This window comes from Lepisosteus platostomus, chromosome 6 (genome assembly GCF_059453375.1).
Source record: "Lepisosteus platostomus isolate fLepPlt1 chromosome 6, fLepPlt1.hap1, whole genome shotgun sequence".
NCBI classification, from domain to species: Eukaryota; Metazoa; Chordata; class Actinopteri; order Semionotiformes; family Lepisosteidae; genus Lepisosteus; species Lepisosteus platostomus.
This window is the reverse complement of record NC_142616.1, coordinates 59,280,935-59,305,346: the sequence shown is the minus strand read 5'-3', so window position 1 is coordinate 59,305,346 and position 24,412 is coordinate 59,280,935. Positions and strand designations below refer to the sequence as shown.

Below are 24,412 nucleotides of genomic sequence, written 5' to 3'. Positions count from 1 at the left end.
TTTGCTCCCGGAGCACAGCCGCGGGCTTCTCTTGACATTATCGCCTCAGTCTAGCTCCCGAGGTGCAGTGAGCTGGCCAACTGTGAGGCCCTGGCTCTTTGGTCCGTAACACTGCCTTTCCGTCTGCCCCGATTCCCTGGGGTGCAGAACCTGGTTGTAACACATTAATTTCAGGAATGATCTTGTTAAAAAAATCTTTCAAATAAATTGTTAGCTGAATCAACTATTTCTGCTAACTCCTATAGAAAAACATACTGTACTTTCCAGGCGTGTAAGTGATGTGTATGTGTAAATGATAGCATCGCTGCTCATGAGACTAAGACAACATGTAGTACAGCAGCCATATCACCCTGCAACTCACAACTGGCAACCCACTGAAGCTAAGCAGCTTCCTGGGAAACACTAAGGTTGCTGCTGGAAGAGGTGTTAGTGGGGCCAGCAGGGGGTGCTCACCCTGCAGTCCATGTGGGTCCTAATGCCCCAGTATAGTGACGGGGACACTATACTGTAAACAGGCGCCGTAAAAACAGATGTAAAACCAAGGTCCTGACTCTCTGTGGTCATTAAAAATCCCAGGGTGTTTCTCGTAAAGAGTAGGGGTGTAACCCCGGCGTCCTGGCCAAATTTCTCAATCATGGATGGATTGGTATGAATTGGCTTCATTACTCTGCTCTCCTCCCCACTATCAGCTGATGTGTGGTGAGTGTTCTGGCGCACTATGGCTGCCGTCGCATCATCCAGGTGGATGCTGCAGGTGGAGGGGATCTCCATTACCTGTAAAGTGCTTTGAGTGGAGTGTCCAGAAAAGTGCTATATAAGTGTGAGCAATTATTATAATTACAGAGAAATGTGAAAGTAGGTAAAACACTTTTTTACTGTAGGTTTTTTGATGTCTCACTCAATGAGAGATCTGAGGCCTATGCATTAAGTATTAAAGAGAGCAAAGAACATGTGAGACATTTTTGTGAAAGAGAATTTCTCACTGCAACTCACAATGTGATTATATTTACTGTAGGTTCAAGTGGGGAGAACTCATGATTATATTTAGCTTGATTCAACAGTCAAAAGCCTAGTAATGGCTTTGTTCAATTTGATGTGGATTTCCATTACACACCATGTGAATGTTTAACATTAACAATCCTTGTGCAAACTCAGCATCTAATTAATTTACTGGGGAGAGCATAGATTGCCAAATTTGTTATATTTCGAAAATATTTTTCTGATTCATTATTAATATAATTAATCTATAAATAATATAAAATATAAATATTTATATTAACAGTATATGTAAATATGAATAATATACAGTATGTATTATGTACAGTATATATATAAAAATATGAATAATATATTGTTGGTTAGGGTTAGGGTTCAGAATTTCTCCAAAGAATGAATGCAACCTTACACACATTTAAGTGTAAAATATGCTTCACTGAAACAAAACATTTCTCAGAAATGGCTACCAATTTACCCCAAAAAGATATCATTGAAATAACACTTTTCCTAAATATCATTTCTGCCTTAAAAGACAGCTATGCCATCAAAAATGATCTATGTTTTACAGGAATCCTAACCCTAACCCTAGCTTTGTGTTTGCAGGATTAGGGTTAGGGTTCAGAATTTCTCCAAAGAATTAATGCAACTTTACACACATTTTAGTTTAAAATATCCTTCACTGAAACAAAACATTTCTCATAAATGGTTAAGCAAGCACACCAAAGGAAAGAGAACATACCATCAAGAGAAAAATTCGATATTTGGACAAATTTTCTACTATGGGAAATGTTGTGTTGGATGGTGATCTCAATGAGCTTGGTTTCATGCTTAACTGGGGTAAGAGCTATATACAGCATACTTTATTATATAAATTATATAACAAATATATAATTATATAATTTATTGACTTATTAATTCAGATAATAAAGGTATGAGACCCATTTATACTATTGCTCCATTTCAGTATACCAGGGCTCCAAAATATAAATTATAATACAGATACCATTGAGTTTGGTCAGTGGTACACAATTTGATTTGAATGGAAAAAGCTGTTAACCATGCCAGCTTTTTAGCATTGTTTTGTCAACTATTCAGCAGGTTGAAAGCTACTGTACATGCATAGAGAGTGCTCAAAGCCAAGGGCGACCAACTGTGTTAATTTCTTTTTATGACAATCCCTAGGCTTCTCTCTTCATTTAGTCTGTTCCATAAGCTGTGCAGAGTCAGAAACACTTCTTCGGCAGATGTGACTTTATTACCTTAGATAACAAAGACATCATTTGATAGGGAAGAAATTGAGTAAAGCGAGCAAATCTTCCTGTCATTAGGCCATTATTACTCATCCTTAACTTTTAATTGACAACATTGTTTTAGCTTGAGGAGCCAATTTGTGATTAAAGTACTTCTATTAGCTCAAAAGAGTGTCTATGTCAGAAAGACCCAGTCAGCTAGAGAAGATAAAATACACCATAAATTTAAGAGACAATGCAACCAATCAAAACATTGTGACAAAACTGTCTATATTAGTCTATTGTAATGAGCTTACCTGTATGTTTTAAATAATAAGCTGAAGTGAGAATCTTAGAGAAATATAAGTATTTATATTCCCTCACAAATGATATGTGGTTCTAAAAGAAGCCATGTAGTATCAAGTTCATTTCCTTGTAATTTCAGCATAATTTGCTATAAGGAAATTCATTTAAGCCTTATATTTAACTTCTTTTTTAGTTTATTTAGAGATCTGTTTTATATTTAGATTAAATATTAAATGCAAACATACAGGAAAACTATAATTGGAACATCAGCTCCAAGATTTTCAAGGCAAACAAATTATCTTTAAAACCTTTCTTCTGTCACATTACCCAGTGGTTTATAAGCATACAGTAGCATGCCTTATAAGGGTATGTTATTATTTATACTCCAAGAGCTATACAGACAAAATAATTTCTTGCCAGGTTTCTGGATGAGATTATATTCAGTATCTCTTCTTTTTTAACCTGATCCCTATTTTAAAATGCATTTCTTTTGGTGTTTCTTTCTTTTTCCATACCTTGTGAAACAGAATAAGAAGGCCTGACATTATCTACCATATGTAAATTATCAAACCTTTACTTTAATCAAATTCATCCCAGGAGCCTTTTGATTTAAGCTTCTTTTCACCCTGTAGGATCTCTGTCTGTGTATTGTTCAAAAGGTGAACTGAACCTCCAATAATGTTTGCAGTGTTTGACAGAATTGTGGGGGGTCATCTCGGTGCTCAGTCCTTGTTCAACATATTGCTTCCATCTTTTGGGCTTTTCATCTTGAGTAGTTATGAATTTTCTAATTTTCCTATTTTCTCTTAAATTTCTATTCTTCCAGCCACTCTAACATCACCTTGTCATTTTATAAAAGATTCTTTGATCATCTACAGTTCTATTGGAGGACCTTTGAATGTATGATGTGTATGCTCTCTTTTGTTGCTATTGGAAATTCTCTATTTCTTATCCTGAACGTCTATTGTTACAAATATAAGGAGCAGGTATTGTCATACAGCAGATAAATTAAACTAAGATCTTTATGCTTTTGAATTAGTTTAGATTGTGAGTAACTCCTAGCTTTCCACTGTGATACAGTATATGCTTTGTGAATAGGTTTTCTATTAACATTTTAAACAGTATTATTCAAATTTCAGATTTATGTCAAACGTGCAGCTGACTCTACACTGTGCACATGTATAGATTACAAAATTATTAAAGGTTTTACAGTACATTATTCTGCTATTAACTGTATGTAGATGGAATTCTATAGCAAATTATGACCAAAGTTTGTTTTGCCATTTTTTAAGATAACATTTGATCATGATGTATCTTTAGTTTGTAGTACAAAAAAGTAACTTTTTAACTTTGTTAAAGTTAATCAAATGATATTAATTATGATATAAAGACTTGATTGGTGAATGTGATGAGTTAACAACAATTTATTGGAGGACCTTTATGTATAATGTACCTTGATATGTGTGTTCTCGGTTTCCAAGATCTCAATGAATAAAGATTTTTAAATTATACTTAGTTTTTCCACTTAAAACAATAAAGGTTTTTTTTTTTATAATGGAAGAAAACTCTAGTGGAATTGTGATTTTATACTTTGATCCAAGAATACTAAGCAATTTGCATTTAAGATTGGACAAAAAAAATATTGTACATCTCTCTGTGTGGGTTTACAGTATATTGTAATGCTATTGTAATGAGTATTGTTACAGTGGTAATGTGCTCATTTTTGACATACTGTATCTCATAAGTTGCATGTAGTTACTACACTTTCTACTACTCATTCATTTTCATACAGTAGTTGGTTTAAATGGTATGCAAAGTACATGGTTTATTTCATTAAATTACATCTTCGTCACTATTATATATGATTTATTAGATTATCTGGATTACTTTTTCTACTGTAAATATGAAATAAGTGCATGTTTTATTCAAAATGTATGCCCTTTTGTGTCATTAATGGTTATCTATCACCAAAAGCAAACACAAATGTGACATTGTCACATTAAATACTGCCCCCACCCAACACATTCTTTCTAGTTTCTTCAGAATTTCTCATTTTCTTAAGTTGGTTTAACAATTTCAACAGAGTTTGTCACTCTGGTGAAGACAGGATTCTAAATGCCTTGAACACTAACCTTTTTTGTAGACTCTTCTGTTTGTGAAATTAATATCAAATTGCACCATAGCTCATGAAGTTTCTTTAGCAAGATGAGATTTCCATTGATTGCCTACCAGTGTTTCACAGAATTCAATAAACAAGAATGCTCCCCTACAGCGTCTATTTCTTCAATATTGCTTCCAATCTGACCCTTTCTGAATTGTGGATTGATTTACCCAGTTTCCATTACCAACACACCCAGAAAATAATAAGACTGAATGGACAGAAAAAAAGAGGAAAGTTTTATTGTAGCATTGTTAGTAGAGAAATATGTGTTTATAAAGACTGATTGATACAGCTGATGTGTATAGGCTGAGTCTTGGCTCTGCACTGCACTGTTGTCGCTTGGTAAACCAATTACAGGCTATTTCAGTTTAGGCACTTACAGTACAGACTGCTGTCAATTTCTTGCATGGAAACACAATGTTTTATTACAATTGAATTAAGCTTGAGACTGTGCAGACTGTACTTTGAAGACATTTGAAAGTGAAGGAACAGCAATCCAAACACATTGAAAATGCAAGTGTTATAAAAACTAAAAATGCAGTGCTACCAACTTGTCATGTGACATCACCACTGCCACTGCCTTGTGCAAAAAGCCTAGGCTTGGTCAGCCTGTCACTTCTCCACCTGATCAACTGTGTAATGGGGCCGCTGGCACAGGGTCTGTTGCATTTTACCCATGTGGGTGCTGTACTTCAGTGGTGGATGCAATATGTGCAATAAAGTGCTTTGGGATCCACAGGGACACAAGGTACTACATAAAAGCAAGCAGTTCTTCAAATGTCATCACTCATCACAGCACTTCAAATCTTATTTATTATAGAGGGGGTAAGACAATCCAATAGACAGAAAAAAATTGAAAGTTAATGAAAAGAATTTTTCACTTTGATACATTTACATCTTCTGATGTAAACCATTTCAGACATTCATGGTTATTTAAGCTATTCCAACAATTGTATTCGAGGGGAGCCCTGTTACTGAGCTGTTGGATTTGGCAAGTTCAATTACAATGATTAAAAAACTAACAGTAAAACTGCTAATAGAAAATGGCAGAGAATGAACATTCATAGTACATTTTTACTCCATGGTAACAAAATATTTTGAAAATAATTTAACATTATTTATTTAATGTTATAGAGTACCATACAATAAAACTGCCACAGAACACATTTGCACAGATGTTTGCGAGAGGAGTTGTAAATTCAAATCTACATTGGCTTCTTTTACATTGTAACATTTGATAAACATTGGAGGAAGTAAGCAAACATTTATATACAGTACAGTACATATTTAGAAATATCCAAACGTAAAGTGTCGGACAAATGACTCAAATGGCTGTTCATAACAAAGATTCATTTTGCTAGTTAAAATCCAGCATCATCTTGCATCAGATGCTACAAAGCCAACTGGAACATTGCATTCATTTATTTTACAGCTGAAGTAATGCACAAGATGTAAAAAGGGTTAACTTAAGTCAGTTCTGCCTGAAAATTAGACTTCTAAGCAACGGGGGTTTATGGCAGGAAAGGGGGTTAACTGATAAGGATTCCAGATATGAGCTAGGAACCCCCTGGGGTCGTAATCTTAAACTGACCATTTGGCCAGGGTCCCTTAACTGGCCAAATACCATGACCCCCCTCTTTACCATAACACCGAATGATGTCCGAAGCAGCAAGGAAGGACTATATAACCTAAAAGTTTGTACCGGCACATTGAACAATACTTCGGTTTTGATGTTTCTTGCGGGAAACAAGACTTCGGCTTTATTGTTCCTTGCATGCACAAAAATCATCTGTTTAACTTCATCTCGGGATCCAGAACCTTGTTCTTTCTGTTACAACACAGCCAATACCATTGCCATCAATTTCTAATGCCAAACTGATTCAGAGGCATTTATTGTAATAATAACTACATTCATCTGCTCCACACAGAAAATAAAGTCATATCCACAACCAGACAACACAACAATTATTTAGATTTATAAATGCACAGGTTAATGTATTGAAAGGATGCTGGTAACAACCATCCAGGAAGATTTATTTCTACTTGCATAAGATGTTCCACATTAGTAACAATAGAAGATAAGACCACTTTATTAGCCATATACAATTTCTTGCATTAGGAATTTGTCTTTTCACATAACCCAGCTTGCTCTCCATGAGACACACAAGTGGGGAGAGAGACGCTTGGGGTCAGAGCACCCCTGGAGCAGTTGGGGTTAAGGGCCTTGCTCTGGGGCCCAATGGAGTAGGATTTCTCTGCCAGACGCGGGATTTGAACCGGCAACCTTCTAGCCACAGGCACAGATCCTTAGCCACCGCTCCACCCCCAAAATAAACCACATTAGTTATTTGCTTTAAGAAGATGCTTTCTCTGAAAAAATAAACCGTACTTAAGATGAGACAATAGTCTCATTTATAGTTTGCAGATGATCGTTTTAAGCATGAGATGCGTATTCTGATGTATTGAAAAGGAAAAACTGGATGTGGCTTTTCTATCTCCAATGTTAGATTTTTGAAGGAAGAAAGCTTCCCAGAAAACTCCTTGAAAGTCTTCCTTTTGTTGACATTTCTAAATTGATAACTATTGATTTGTTTATTAGAGGAGGGTACTGCATGCATTTTTTCCTGTGTATTCCCAGACATGCTCTGCTCCTGAATAATGTGAATCAGAGTAGAGGACGTTTCTTCAGAATACAATGGAAAAATTTCAGAGCTGCTCTGTTTTGACGTTCAATTGGTTCACATTTTAAAGAATGTTACTTACACAACCCTTGGATCCATAGAATTCCATAGAATATGCCCTGCTATTATCTTCCAAATTTCCAGTGAAAAATAGGTTAATTCCTGCTTGATGTGCCTGCTCTATGATTTTAGGATCAAAAGGTAGTAAAGATTATATAGAATGTAACTACTTGACACACATTTAATAACAGTTTGACATTGCTTGGACAGCTTCATATATTTATACATGATTTATGGTTGCCGAGGTGAAGTGTCCAACAAGATAAATTGCCACTGCCTTGTGCAAAAAACTGTCATTAGAAGTTCATATTCATTCATAGCAGGTGGGTGAGTGCAGTTTAAGTACAGAAACAGCAGTCATTACAAATTAAAAAAAAAACTTTCTTCCTACAGTATATTATTTAGAATGGGAATTTTTAACAGTTTTTTTTCATCACAAAACAACACATCAAAGGCTTTGCTTACAGTAAGCTACTTAATATAATTGAGTGCTAATCATCTCTAGAAGATTATTTTAGCAACATGTTATTTCAAAGATGTGAACTGGAATGCATTGCCCTGATCTTGCATTATAAAGTTGGCTGTTGAAGAATACAGTTATTTCTTCTTTATGTTGTACTGTATATAAGTAAGTATATATTCATTACAGTATTTCAAAACTGAACATTTCCCTTAGGAAAATGCCTTGGAAAGTAGCATTGTATAAATGCAGATTGTTTTCTTATAACAATTTATTTACTTCAAGGTTACATTTTTCTTCTTTCTTTCCATAGAGGCAATATGAGTATACTAATATGAATATTAGTAATATGGAAATAGGACTGTCAGAAAAACATTAGGCTTTTTCTGGGGTGTCAGCATTTGAGAGAGAGTTGTTCACCTACAGGTAGATGGAATAGTGGCTAATTCATTACTCTAACTGAATGTTACAAGGGTAGCCCAAAATAAATTGTGAAAAGGTCCATGCGTTCTCAAAAGTTAATATTTTGTATTTATGTATCCAGCAGTTTTCTTAATATTCTATGATTTTTGTTGTTGTTGAGATCACCATGCATTATAATTTACAGCAAATATCCATTTCCATCTGTTGCATTCACTTTCAACTATCATGTACTCTCACTTCTGATTTAAAATGTCTCTGCTTCGGTTACAAATACACGTACTTGTTGTGTGCATCTTGAAGTCATCCCTCTGAAAGGAATGAAGTATTCTTTTTTTCAATTTTCTAAATGATGTTAATAAAGAATGAAATAATTTCTATATCTGACTATATATATTGTATGAGGGTGTGTATTAGATTATATACATTATACAAGTACAGTATGTGTTTATAACATTACTTGGGAAAATAAAAGCCTCTGAATGGTTAAGCGGTATCACGTGACCGTTTGTGTACAATATATAGCATATATGATGGATAGTATGTAAATTAAATTAATTGCACTTATAAATTTAATGCCGCAGCATAATAAAACCACTGCCTAACATTCGTGACTTTTAACAGTTTCCTTTAAATTATTTGCAAACAAAACGCTAGAGAACCGTTACTGATATGGACTTATAAAAAACAAAAATATATTTTAAAAATATGCCTCCCAGAAACAAAAACTTTTTACTCGCACTGACTATAAATAACCTTGGTGAAATGATGTCAAGACTAAGTACTGAAACCCCTGTCTCTCAAAGTGCTACACAAATCACTGCTTGAGGAACACAGCAGTGCACTTACTTTCAAAGACCAGTCTAGAATCAAAGGGAATCGTGGATATAGCTGGACAGCAATCCAAAAGCAGTCCGCAAAGCTACTGGTCCCCAACACTGATAAAATAGTGAAGTACTGTAGCTCAACTGTAGCTTCAAACTTAGATCAAAATATTGCTTCTCCCTGTCATCTGTAATCCTAGCCAGACCACATCAATGACTTTTGCGCCATCCTCTCTACAGTTCAAATGTCAACATAACAAGAAAGAGATGCGCTGCTTTTTATTTTTAAAAGATAATGATATGAAAAACAAATCCTATATTAATTGTATGGATATGTAATAAGTTAGATTTTTAAAATGAACTTTTTTAAACTATTTTAACTATTATAATTATATTTAAATTAACAAGTAGCCATAAACGCTTCTAGGCCACAGGTCACACGATATATCCCACAGATCTGCTTGGTCCATTTTGGGCTTTTCCTTACATAATGTACTGTACAGTATATCAGTTCAGCTTTTTCAGCCTTTATACAGTAGATACACTGCTGGATGAAAACCTACTGAAGATTCTTCCATGGCTGTCTGCTTTTGACTACCCTCATTTTTATTCTTCAAACCTACAGTACACGTCATATTTTGCTATCTATCAGGATACTTTCTTCTTGGTCTATAGGGATTTAGACCAGTATTACCATTATTTGGTTGAGTGATGATCCGGCTTTTTGCTATCTGTTTGTCCTACTACTGTTTTAGTCTCTTCATTCTTAGAATGATTCTTATAATGAGTTCCTGATGGCTAATTGTATATGTTATAATACATTTTTGAAGGTGTAATTTAACTGTATGTGTTTTTATATATATATCTCATACTGTATGTTTAAAGGTTCAGTTCTTGAATTTCATCAAAGAGAACTACTGTAAAATCCTCTGTTGCAATTGAAACGTCGTTGAATTTTAGCTATATTTTACCTTGTGGCAGAAAATCTATCTTCAAAAATTGCTGAAACATATATCCATGATGCACAGGCGTAAACTTTATCAGGATTTTGATTTAAAAAGAAAAAATAATCTGCCTTGAACACGTTTGATAAATTGTGGCTAGAAAAATTGTACTGTATGTGAATTAGGAGCACTGTTCAACATGATGTGACAAAGAGGAAAAAAAGTTCTGTGCTTTAAAAAAAATATTATTTTATTGTTTTCCATTACTTTTAGTCCTTGACCTTGATCAGGCACAGAGTGTGTTTCAAAATGCATAGTGAATGTAACGCATGCCTTAAGGGAATTCTGATCTTGTCAATAGCATCCTATAATAGTTGTCATGAAAAAGCTTCTACAGCTCCTCATTGAAAATACTAATAAAAAAAAGTAAAGTCATTTTCACAAGAAAAAAAAATCCATATCACACAATTACAACTCAAAAAGACACTATAATCAATATATGCTGTACCTATGTGATTTTTACCTCTGAAATAGTATGTGCTGTTTTTATTTAACAAACATGCTTCATTTGACAGTGGTATCCATTTAATGTGTGCAAAAGCAGCCCATTTCTATTCTATAAATCTAACCATTAGCTCAAAGTAGTGCATTTTTATTCTATTTCTTCAACTTTATGAGCTTTTTCTGGATGCCTTGCAATTCAGTGTTATTAAAAACTTGTGATGAACTAAAATATGACATTCGCGGTTAAAAAAATGAGTCATAAATCATTAATAGTTTACATGTATATACTGCCTTAAACCTCAGTTGTATATACCTGTACATGTATATACTGTATATATACAAAATCATCATTATTATTATTTTAAAAAGTTAGTGTTTTATATTGAATTTCAGGGATTCGGTCATCTGGCAGGTTCATCCACTTTTTAATATCATACCTACAGTATGTGATTAAATTGAAAAAGCAATTGCTCTTGTGTGAACTCATTATGAACAGAAACTACTAACAGCAGCAACAACTGAAATTGTAATACCTTCTGCTTTTATCTGTAAAAAAAGAATATGTACATGGTATGCTGTCATTTATTTTATTTTTATAACACTGAATTGAATCTTAGAAAAACAGGTCCTCTATAAAACAAAAAAAAAGTGAAACCTTGTGTGAAATAGGATCAAAGACAATACATTAAGAAAAGCACTGATTCAAAAACAAACTCTTGGACCTGTTTTCAAACGTATTGCAAAGAAACAAGTTCTAAAAAGAAAAGGGCTTTAGATTGCCTACAAATTAAGTTAATCATTAAACCACCATTGTATTCAAAACCTTTCTTATCATGAACATTTACCTATTTGTTTGTCAAAGAAAGCTAAGTTTAGAATGTATCTACAGTACATTTGTCTAACAGAGATAAAAAAAATGTCTTCACCAGTCAATCAAAAAAAAATGTTATTCCCTTTTATTTTTTGATCTGACAGATTTTGCAGTATCTCACAGGAAATAAAAAATAGTTGACAAATGGTCATGTAAAAAATACTCATCATTTTATACTGTAGGTTTTCCAATTTTAAGGTCTTCAGTTCCCTGCAATTTTTAAGCATGTCTCTCTGTGGGTATCTTTGAAGTCTAACAGTTTGTTTGGATTCCATTAGTTTTTTTAGGCATAAAGATAACCCCACTGTTTAATAACCTTATAGCCTTGTCCTGAAAATAATCATCACTGTATCACCTGTTGATATCATATAATTACAGAGCATTAAAAAATAAACTAACGTTGCATCAGATCAAAACCAAATCTATAGAATATTATGAAAATATCTTACTACGATTGCGTTTTGTTTTTATGGTGTTGAACGCATGGGATGAAGCAGGTGTACTTGTGTATGAGTTGAAAGGGACACGTAAGGGGAGTCATGCAAACACATTTAAGGCCACCTAGTTCAGCTGTGGAGGAATTTAATCAAAATCTCCAAAAGCCTCCCCTTAGACAGCAATTGTTTGTTCTTGACAAATGAAGCCATCTGTTAACTCCAAATGTGAGTGGGGTTAATGATTTATCCATAAAAACATGTTTTTTTAAAAAGCTTTGTATAAGTTATATCTAAGTTATATTTCAAATTCCAATACTAGTTCATATCACCATGTACCTAAAAGCAATGTTAATTCAACAGTATTAAATGTATGAGAATATTATAATTACTTTCATGTTGTACAGTATATACTGTGCTATATAACGTATGAAAGTCCTTGAAAGACTGTTAAGTTTTATATAAACTTTTTTTTTCTCCTGGTGTTGCTCTATGCTCACCACAAGCAGATCTAATGCATTAACAAATTAATATCTATTATATTTACCTAATGTCAAAGGACTAAGGGTATATAAAAAGTGGTTGGTTCTTATATACAGTAGAAATAGAGGTGTTTGTTAACTTGTCCACTATCCTAACTGGAAAATGTATTCTGTCCATTTATCAAGATAATTAAAAATCACTTGGCACTTACTAAGTATCACAGTTGAGGTGAAATCTTATGTTCTAACTAAATTCCACTTATGACTTGTTCAACATTGCTACAGTATAATGCAAATCCCAATATATTTGAAGGATCTGGGGTCATTTTGGATAAAATGGGATATAAAACCATTAAATCAGTCATCAATTGTCTCTGAATAAAGTAATACCAACAATCAATCTAACAGTGTAGAAATAACATTTCTAATCAGAGTACTGTACGTCTGTGCATCTTGTGAAACAATAAAAAAAAAGAGAATTATGATGTTAACAAGAAACATTTGTGATAATGAAAAACTAAAAATATCTAGCACTACAACTCTATTGTTTTGGAGGTATTTATTTGTTCTTGCAGATTTATCTGCAAACATATTTTTAAGGTACTTTAAGTTCCAGAAATCCTTATAAAGATAAATTAAAGCAATATGGTGGAATTAATGCAACTTTGACAGTGTCAGGAAATAGTAATACTGCACATTTTGTTTTCCCCTTTGAGAATGCAGAACTGACTGTTGTGCTTAATTAAAGATAAAATTATAAAGGGACTGGTTATCTAGTCATGTACACTTAATATATTTTATAAGGGCTCACAAATACTGTAGATTCAAAACTTCCACTTGCTAGATCTACAGATTTAATCTTATTTATGAAGAGGATCTGATCCTTGATGTGGACTGTAGCAAGGAATTTTCTGGCAAAGTGAAAATCCACTGGTCATTGTTAGTCAGAAATTGTTGCTTGCTAGTTATTTTATTGTTCGAAAAATCTGCATTTTTCTTGGTCCAGTTATTGAGCTCAATAACCAATGTTTTACCGTATCTTCTGCAAGCAATATGTTTTAAGAAGATGATACAGTACAGCTTTTCTGTTGTTTTTGTGTGATGAGTTAAAAAGAAGGAAAAGAAGCACTGATTTCACCTGGAATGCCAGGTAGGAAACTGCTCTACAATGGCCCCTGGGTGACCACTGTATTTGTATTACTTTACAACGGTGGTTCCCAATCCTAGCCCTGGAGACTCGCACACCTGTTGGTTTCTGTTCCAGCCACAGTTACACAATCAAACCCTTCATTGACTTACTGTAATAGTAAGAAAATTAAATTGAACTGTTTGTTTCCAGTTCTTAAACACGTTGGAGCTGAGTTTTAACCATTGTATTTTGTAAGTGAAATAATGAATGAAATAATGAAACCCAGCAGGTGTGAGAGTCATCAGGAGCGGTACCGGGAACAACTGCTTTACAAAAGTATATTTATTTACAAGTTATAAGGTGTTTTGTCACATTATTATTTTTATCCTTGATTGATAGCTACAGTAGAATGGAAGTAATAAGCCAATGTATTAATATGCAACAACATGGCTCTGTTCTACTGTATGTGGGATTAGATTTTTAACAATTTGTACACTCTGCAACATTTAGGTTGTTTCAACCTTCATATTCCTGTAAATCAGCATTTTTTTTTGTGGATACTGTTGTGGATGCTTTCAGCTTGGATCAAGTGTAAAAGGTTTATATTTAGATTTCTGTTTTCAACCTTGCTCATGTGCAGGTGTTGGTTTAGATATTTTGTTTATCAACAGCGAAAGGTCTAAATTAAAATTAAGTGATAAAAAAGAACATTCTTTAAAGTTATAACTCAGAGTTGTCACAGTAATGAAAAAATATTGAGTTTTTTTAAATATTGTGCAACAAAAGTGAAATTAAATTAAACATTGGCTTATTATGGCCAATACTTGACAAGCAGCCATACGAAAGATGTACTGCATATTCCAGAGATAATGGTCACGAACGAGAAGGCAGAATAAAAACACAGAGAGCTCATCAGCATACGTAATACTGTTAAAGAATACTATTAATGCAGTTTTCCTTATGTGTTTAATAGGTTTGATAAAATCTTTCTACAGTACTTTACACATAGCACAAGGCATTGAAGGAGTTCATGGCAGCTGCTACAGTATGTGCCTTATGGTGTTAAACAGGGCTTTTGTAATCTATCCTTACTGTCAGTCACCATTTGGATTAGTGTGTAAACCAGAGATCTAGACACTAAACAATAAAAAAGGGAAGAAATGGCTGATTTTGGAATAATCGGTAATGTAAAACAGCCGTAAAATATTCTGAGGATCAAGAAGGGAGAGGTGGGGGTTTGGGAAACTGAAGGCCTGGCAAAAAAACTCTAAAGGCACAGAGCTATCCTGTCATATAAACAGACGTGAAAAACAATCAACAAAGCTTATGGAAACAGCAAGCAGGGTTATTGTACTCACTACAATATCTGCTTCAGGATATTGTATTTAGAGTACGTCTAGGCTGGAAGAACTTCCTCTTTCTGGCCCAGATGTCAGCAGAAAGTAGGGCAAAGCATCTATTACAAGATCAAATACTTTTTGAGTTGATCAGCTGTTTAGTATAGTGCGACAGAACACAAGGTATTCACAATAAGGCTGTTCTGAAAATTTTGAGGAAGGACAACCTGGGATAAACAAAACATTTAAAGGTATTTGTATTATTTTATGGTAAATATACAGTATTTCTTCAAATAAATACATTTTGTGTAAGTATGCTTTTCATTCTTTTCAAGTAATTACAGGACACCATATATTGTACAAGTAACCATTTTGTAATGTATAGCTGGTAAATGTTTCAGAATTGATCAAGTTGAACTGCTACAGCAGCACTACTGTACTGTATGTGCATCCCTTGCAAAACCTGCAAGAATGCCGTTCTGTTGAACATCATGCATAATGCAAGTTGACGTAAGGAGCCCTGGTGAGGTATTTAGATTTGTCCTAACAGACACCCCCATAGTCAAAAAGTTCAATAAAACTGTATGCCTGACCTTTTAACACAAGGGAGCCCCTACCACAGACTTGGGGCAGGGTCTACCCTCGTGACAGTTTAACATGGCGCCAGTTCTCTCCATGAGGCTAGCAACCGTAAGACTGTTGTGAAGAGTTGATGGTATCAATTATTCATATTGGGCATTAAATATTCAAGAGCGTAACAGCTATTCCCCAGTAAATCCAACATGAAAGGTAAAGTCTTTCACTGTGGATTCAGAAAATCATTGATATTTAGTGTTTAAATGAGAATTTCATGACTTTCCTTAATTATGCAGATTTGCCACGGGACAGACTCATGAACATATGCCAGACTTGTATCCATTCCTGGATTTGCTGACTTTTTTATTCTTTTAGACTTGCTAGTTAACCGTAAGAATAATTGAACTGACAAAATAGCGGTGATGTTTAATTTTAACTGTAGACTTCTGCTCAATCTGCTTGGGCGGAGCGGTGGCTCTGTGGCTAAGGATCTGCGCCTGTGACTGGAAGGTTGCCGGTTCAAATCCCGCGGCTGGCAGAGGAATCCTACTCCGTTGGGCCCCTGAGCAAGGCCCTTAACCCCAACTGCTCCAGGGGTGCCGTACAATGGCAGACCCTGCGCTCTGACCCCAAGCTTCTCTCCCTGTCTCTGTGTCTGTGTCTCCCTGGAGAAAAGCTGGGGTATGTGAAAAGATGCATTCCTAATGCAAGAAATTGTATAGGGCTAATAAAGAAACATTATTATTAATCTACCATAAACAAGGCATTGCTATTCATAATTTAGTCTCATTGGAATCTGTACAATAAGTTCTAAATATTATTTGTCTGGAACCTTTTGCTTCCTTTTTTGGCATTATGAGTAATTAAATGAATTCAGTCTATGTGGAACTGTGTAAGAATGTGTAAATCAGTACAGTGCTGTTCACATATCAGTAACAATGACATCTCTGTAAAGAAGCAGTTTCTTCACGCATTTCATAGGCTAGTCTAGTACAGTACATCTCCATCCTGTAAATCAGATCCTCTTCTTTGGAACACCCTTACTTCACACGGTTTATTAACTCCCTGGTGAAGGCTGTGCTTTCATAATATCTTCTTAACTGTCAGCACAGTATTTTCATTCTGAAGGCCAGCAGGTGGAGCACATGTTCTGCTGTTCTTTTCCGTCATTTCAGCCCCATAGATGGTGTGTGGGAATCTTAGCTGTATCCCCTATTCGTAGGGTAAAAGAACTGATAGTTTGGGCTTCTGGCTTTCAGTTTTAATCAATAAACACTGGTAAAACTGAAAGACTAAGGATGAATGCTGGCACTAGGAGAACTGGATCTACATACGGTACATAGGGAGGAAATGCGGCATTTTGGTATTTTAGGAAAGATAGAACTTGCCTTTCTTGTTATACAGTACAATGATAATGATGCTACTTCAATGGTACGTTCTCAAAATGGATGATGGGAGATTGCCTGGGAACACTTGTTTTTCCAAGAGTTTTTATGTATTTTATATTTAAGAGGCTTACTGTATCACAGTGCTCCAGACTGCACATGTGTTAAATACTGTACAGTCGAACTATATAACTAATATAGTTATAACTAATATAATATAACTAATTAGTGACTAAATAGCAATTTTACTAAAAAAAGCTAATTGACAAGTGATTTTGCAACTTTTGCTTTGATTCCAAATTCTCACTGTATTGTAAATAAATATACTGTAGGTCTCACCGTTAGGTACAGTAGCACATAACATGCAGTACATAGTTAATATTTACAGGAACTACATTATAGAGAACTGATAAGGAACTACTGAAGATAATTGTGCAAGTTATCTTTATATATATAAAAAAAACATTGAATCCTATGGTGGGAAAATGAGCCTTTGGAGTATGGACTCAGATGATGGCAATCAAAAGCTAAGCTCAAATGAATAACATTCAGTATTTCAATCATAAACAGCACTTTCAGTTGAAAATTGTTGGCATCGGCTCATCATAGGCAGTTTACTGTACCTAGGAAGGTGGAGAGGTTGCTACTTGTTATGGGGATATGCCTCAAGCTGAAAATAAATTGAATTCCCTCAGGGGATTCTGAGTTGGAATGGCTCTGTGTCCTTTTTTTTTCATTGTGTGGCCAAATGCAATCTCCGTGTCTTCAGAGGGTAGACAGCCACAATTGATTGAATGAACAAATGATGAATGATTTATTAAACACGGCTGTCACGTTATTTTAGATACATTACAAAATTTGTCCCATGGTCTCTCCCTTGTGGAGCAGTGAGAGTTTCCTTAATATGCTGTCAGGATGTGTCGGCTGCGGAGTCAAGAGCATAGCTCAACACACAATTCAACACAGAAGGGATGATTCACCAGAGGCAGACTCTTGGAGAGAATCAAGGCTTTGCCTGGGAAGGCTAGCACATAAACTGGTGTTGCTTTGGTACTTTTACAAGCACTTTCTTAATATAAACTACTGTATTGTCCCATTTTCCAAAAAGACAAAAGTTTCAATTGTTTGCTACTCAGTCTGTTGCAGTTAAACTCAGTGAGCCTGTGCATAACTCTGAAAGTGAAACCATTTCACAAAAGCAAAAGTTAAGATTATTGTTGTCCTGCATCTTCCCTATAACTTCCCTATCTGTCCTATACAGTAGCTGCACTATTATATTATATATTTTTAAATATGTTAAATGACCTAACATTCTATTCAGAAATGCTGATGAAGATCAGGTTACTGTCTGAAACATCATCACATAAAATGAATGGTTTTGACTAAAATATATACATATACATTTCTGAATAAATGTTGTGCTATTTTTTATTTTGAATTTATTTCTTGGCTGCACCTTAACTGCAATATTGCAGTATTAATGAAGCACTCAGCTGTAGTTTTAAACCTTAGGTGCTCATTTTGCAGTTCATTAGTGCAATACATTACTAAAATATGAGAAAACAAATTTTCTTTGCTTGAACATCTGCATAAGTAATACAGGTATATATCTGTACAAGGAAAGAAAGCATAAAAAAGTAGGCCTACAGAAAGAAAACAGTGCAATCAGATTGGATGATTTTCATTTTCTGAGCTTGGCATAGTTATGATCTCATATTTACTTCCATGTTGCTTTTCCTGACCTTTATTTAAATGTTAAGAGATGAACTAGAGTTAAATAAATACTTTTCCATTGCTAATATTGCAGACCACCACAACCAAACTGATCAAACTCCATCAGACCTTGACATTTGATTTAAAGAAATATCAGTCCAGTAGCAATTGTTATTTGGCACCACAAAGGAAACACAGTATCTGTTCCGATAATATAACCAAGCTATTTTAAAATTCACCTACGTATCCTATTGTGAATTACATGAATACTTAATTTTGTGACTGCATGTTTAATTTGTGCAGTTTAGCAGTCTCCTGACGTTTATGATAAATTGTTGCATGACTATGGTTGTTTGAAACTTATTTAGAAATGGAATACAAATGAGTAATTCTGCAATTCGCTATTCATTTGTAAACACGTCTAATTTAATAAGGTATTAATTTCATTAGAAAACTCTGTTCTGATAACCAAGACTGGAAAAAGAAAAAAAATTGAAAAAGGAGTTGATTAGAATAAAGTTTTCTTTGTGCACCCATTTTCCAGAAACATCCATTTTAGTCCAAATAGTTCAAATCAGGGCCTCACCTCACACCTAAAGAAGGCTCAAAATCTGAAATGTTCCATTTCTTCTTTTAACTTTTGAGTATGGAATTAACCTTTACTTGTTCCTTTCCAGTCAATGCAGTTACCACTCAGACCCATTAAATAATTTATTTGCCTTTTTATGGCTTCTCTAGGTCGTGTAGAAAAGGACATTGACAATTCAATGTCACTATCCTGAAATCCTTGTCTTTTCGTTGCCACTTTCAAAGGTTTTAGCAATTGCCAAACAACTACAACTGAGATTTTCCATTTGCAAGCTGCTGCTGATTAATGCTATGGTTGAGCAGTGAATTACGTCCTCAAAATAATCTCTTCATGAATGTGATATTTAGGTAGTTAACATAGTAAATGTGTTGCCTACCAAATCAGTTCTTCCAAAAAATCACTAATTTTGGTAAACTGTTGGAATATTTTAAGGCATTGAAATAATTTAGCTCTTCTTATTATATTATGATTCATTATTGGTGGAAATGCATTCATTTCATTATTGTGGAAAAAAAATTCAGAACAAAGGTTTAGGTTCTGACTTATACAATGAAACACAGTACAGTATAAGGAGTTTGCTGTGCCACCTTTACTTTAAGGAAAAGCTCAAATAGATTGGAAGACAAAATACAGTATAAAGCTACTTAATCTAATTCCCTTCAGTCTGTCATTATTGGAGAGCTTTAAATGGGAGAAATATATAACTAAAAGTTACAAACAAATAAAACCTGTTTTTAATGTACTTTTAAAATTAAAGGTCTTTTAATGGTGTTTTTTAAAACAAAAACTAAATGTCCTCATTATGGTGTTATACAGTAGGAAACACAAAACCAGTCTCCAACACCACAATGTTATGAAGTTAGATAAAACAGTTCTCCTTATGAGTCAGAGATACAGTATACTGTATACTGTACAATGACTCTATTTATACTGCATTTAAAAGTTCCAAACTTAAAGAACTTTTTTCTGACAGAGTTTATAGGAGTCTAACAAATTGTTGATAAAATCCTTTGACTTTTATCAGTCTCTGCAGACTTTATCTTTCCTGTGTTATTAGGTTTCAAATAAATGATATTGCTTTATGTATGGTGTAATACAAATACATGCTTTTGTAAACTGTAGAAAACATACGTTCCTTACCGTCTGGGATTCTAGCATACAAGTTGAAAGAACTGTCTCCATGGAAACCGGCACACAATTTGAATGATGTACTTGACAGTGCCGCACAGAAAGATTCTCACAGTTGAATATTCTGAATGGAACCAGGTCAGACACCTTACTAATGCCTTCTTCCTTGTGCCCCTGATAACCACTAAAGTGGTTGCTGTTTAAATTTGCTTTATAGTCATTAAAGGTACGAGGGAAGCCTGTATTTAAATACGAGTCAAATTAATGTCTAGTTCTTTAGTTCTTTTTACAATACTTTTTTGCATTCCAGTTAATGCCATTTTTTTTTTTTACTTAATTGAAGAAGCGCCCAGTAAAAAAAAACAACAAGAATGTGAACAGGGAACATGGCTTTTCACCTGTTTCTCCCTCCTTTTTTTTAGGTAAAATTACCAGCTGCATTACATTTTTTCTCTAAAACACAGGTTGTAAACCTAAATACTCCAAAACTACACCTGAATCTGAAGGAACAGTACTCTAAATAGAGATTTGTGAACAAAACTATAATTACATTATACAGTACCTTACATTATCCTTTCTTTTACTGGAAACAATTACATTAATGGCTTTCTTGAATATGTGTAGAAACCTATGATAATTTTTTTATTAATCCAGTCTCTTAGGACATCCACATCAAGACCATTGGAGAACAACAGGAAGGCTGTTTTAGATCCTGGCAGAATTATGTAGACAGCAGATAATTTAGCTTAAGCAGTGAATGGAAAACAGGCAAGTAGATGGGCAATATCTGTCACAAACTGATATGAGGTAAAAGAGGTGGGTATTCACAAAAGGAACCAGCTGTGCAATTAAATTAAAGGGGTGATAAAAGTTACATAAACTCATAGATCATTCTATAAATTGATTTAAAAGTAACCATGCGCATGTGTTCCTTTTATCATTATATGGAACGTTGAAATATCTGGAATTTATTATACTTTTTATTGATAGCTATTTGTTTAATATCAGAACTGTAAAACCGCTTAGCAATTATTTTTACAGCTTTCTGTGGTAGGTTAGAATATAAAATATTAAAAAAATAATGTTCTTAGCCATAAAATTGTGCTTATGGGCAGTGGGCTGCTGACATAAAAGGATATCTTAAATTTCCAATTAGCTGATTTATACAGCCTATAATAAATAACTTTATATATAAGACATCTAAAATACATTTTCTCAATAATGAATAAAATAAAATGCATACTAATTTATCTTCATTCCTGAGAATCTTTTCATTGACATTTATGCGTATTTACAGCTTTCAGCCATAAACTTGAGATCATCTGAATATTTCACAGTTTTCCGTTCATGAAAATATACCAGGGATCAAGACAAATGAATAAGAAGTTATGCCATTCCCACTATGGATTTATGTTCTGCAAACTCAGCCAACCCTTTCTGTCATACAATCATGTTAATAATTGTCACAATTTGTACCATTAACATGAAAGGCTTAGTAGGGTAGCTAATTTTGTGAGCATTGCTATATAATATAAGAAAGGATCTTCAATCATAAACACTTGGCAGTGGCGTAAATTTCCCCTTAATGAGCTTCCTTACAGAGATTAAAGGTTCAAAGATAACAGGTTGTCATGCTTAGGAGCCCTTTTCTTATCCAATTGCGGACAATCAGGAAGGCCTATTATCTCATAATTGTTTCAGCCTAGCTGCATATAAAAATAGAAATTCAATATCATGTTGTAATAAGAGCAGTAACTCTGCCGTGGAAGATTATTTCAGTTAAAGCAATACAACTAAGATTGCTGTGGATTGCTTTTGAGCTAGTGGGCCTTTCGTGACAAATCTGGACAGTTTTTCTTTCGCTGCTTGAGCTAAAGCAGATTCTTGAATAGATAATTTGCGACACATACTGTTAAAGATTTGCTCTCCCATGTACCGATGATGTTCACGCATTGCAGGGTGGCATGGTCCCTTTTGTTAGTTTTACCTAAAGGTTGTGGTTTACGAGTGATTATAATTTTAAATCTTTATAGAATTGAGTAGCACAGCAGTTGAAAGCAGCTTGGTCTACAAGGGTTCAGGATGGACCTGTTTTATTGCTATAATGACAACTTTGGGGATTTTAACATGACGACGGGCATTTTTTTCGAACGTATAATAGAGAAATTCCATTCTGTTCAACTACAGCTTTCTCTTTGACAAATTCAACTGTGTATTTGATGTTCTGTCTAATACTATTTTGTGGTGTTGCTGAATATGTCTTTGTATTTCATCTTCCATAATCATTACAATATACTAATCTATACAACATGTACTGTACATTGAGTCTTTCGTCCATCAAAAGAGTTAGGCATTGCAAGTGTGTTAATTGACTGAATATCTGCTTTAATCATTACCATTTTATATTTAATATACAATTAAAATCCTCTTACAGTGTAATTAGTATAATTGGTGATTATTCAGAAATACATCAGCATTTTGTGCATCTGATCATTGGCACCAAATCAGAAATGTCTTGTAAACAGAAACTCCAATGTACTGTAGCTATAAAGTTGGACTGGTCTAAATGCATTTTTGAATTAATTTCCATCTGTCTTCAAAATGTAATACAAATCTCCATTAAAGGAGTGACTCTTCTGTTCCCTGATGTAAAATATAAAAGAGTTTATCCACTGTTTTCAAAAGCGTCTTCTCTGTAAAGATCCACTACAGACAAATATTTTTTTTTCATTTGAACTTATGCTTGTATTCGGTAGATATCCCAAGAGGTGTGTATTGAGAAATGGAGAAATAGAGAAATTAAACTAGATGTAGGCTTTTTATACTAAATCATATTTCACAGTTCCTCAAATGTGGAGACCAATATGGAGACATGTTTACAATACATTTAAATTTCAATACATTTCAAAGAAGGGGATAGATTCATCTCATGACCTGCAAATTCATTATGGAAGCAGGCCAAAACAATTTGTTGTGCTTTAAAATAATGGACAGCTTTACACTTACCTTTTGTAGAACATGTGCACTGCTCATCACCGCAGTATATCTGGAAAAGAAGACAAATTGGATTTATAAAACAGGACTGTTTGTTTTGTTTATAGATTTTGCAATGGTGCAGCTAGTATTCACCCACCTAACTATAGACCAAAGCCACATTCAAGGCCAGGGCCAAAAATATAGCCCAGGAAACATGAACCAAGTGTCTGATTCCATGCTACCCTCTTGTGGTCTGGAGTAGAACTGTTCTCTCCATCAATTTAAATACACCCATTTCTGTTTACAAAGAAATCACAATATTTGCGTATACAATTATTTTTAGGAAAAAACATAACCTAAAAATATATATATGCAATAAATTATCTTTTTTTATGCTATCATGGGAAAAATAACTGTTGTTTATATATTGACATTTTAATATTAAAATATATACCGTATGTAATGAAGCAGGATGCTTTTAAGAGGCCTATGAATGGGAAAGAGCTTCTAAAATAAAAGGCAGACTATCAAGTCAGATTGAGAGTTCTTTATACACTAAAGAGCTGGCTAGTCTGTGATGCCAACAGATTGACTTGTTCCCACTGTTCTAAATATCCTTTTAAGAGGACACGACTTCTTGTTGAGGCTATCATCTGGCACTAACAATAAAACTGCTCCAGATTTTCAACAGAGGAGCAATGTACTTTTGGGTTTGGCTGCTTCTCTATCAGGCACAAGAAAACCACTTCTCACTAGGTGCCTAGTGTCAAAACGTCAACCGGTTTCAGTAAATGACAATTTCACAAAAGATTATAGATCAAAACCTAAACCTTTCTTTTTACCTTAATGTTTATCATTTTTAATGTCTAGACTAATTACCATTTGAGAACCAATATGTCAATATCACTGAAGGACTTAAAGTTGTTATGAGCACAGCCGGCATCAATTAATCCTCATTATTCAATCTCCTCTTCCTTCACTATTTAAACCCTCCGTTCACTCCTAGTCCTTGCTTGGTTATAGGAATTTATCTGCCTCCTGAGCTTGCATCGTCCTTTACCTCTGACCACCGATACGAAGACCCATCTCGACAGCCCTTTCATCTCGCCATTCGTCTCTAATTGTTTTCCTCGCTGTTCTCTCGACTCAGATTCATAATAGCCTGGAACTACTGACCACTCTTCTGCCTCGCCCTCCTCGGACTCGT

At 34.3% G+C, this 24,412-nt stretch overlaps 1 long non-coding RNA gene across 2 annotated transcripts in view; it reads right to left on the bottom strand.

Annotated features, from left to right (window-relative positions):
- Positions 1–23,338, bottom strand: part of LOC148662017 (uncharacterized) — a 121,364-nt gene extending 98,026 nt beyond the window's left edge. The window contains exon 1 of one of the 2 annotated variants that reach the window (XR_015939652.1): positions 23,236–23,338. This is a non-coding gene — a long non-coding RNA (uncharacterized LOC148662017). The remainder of the gene's footprint in view (positions 1–23,235) is intronic. The other variant, XR_015939651.1, reaches the window with a different exon arrangement.
- Positions 23,339–24,412: the final 1,074 nt, after the last annotated feature.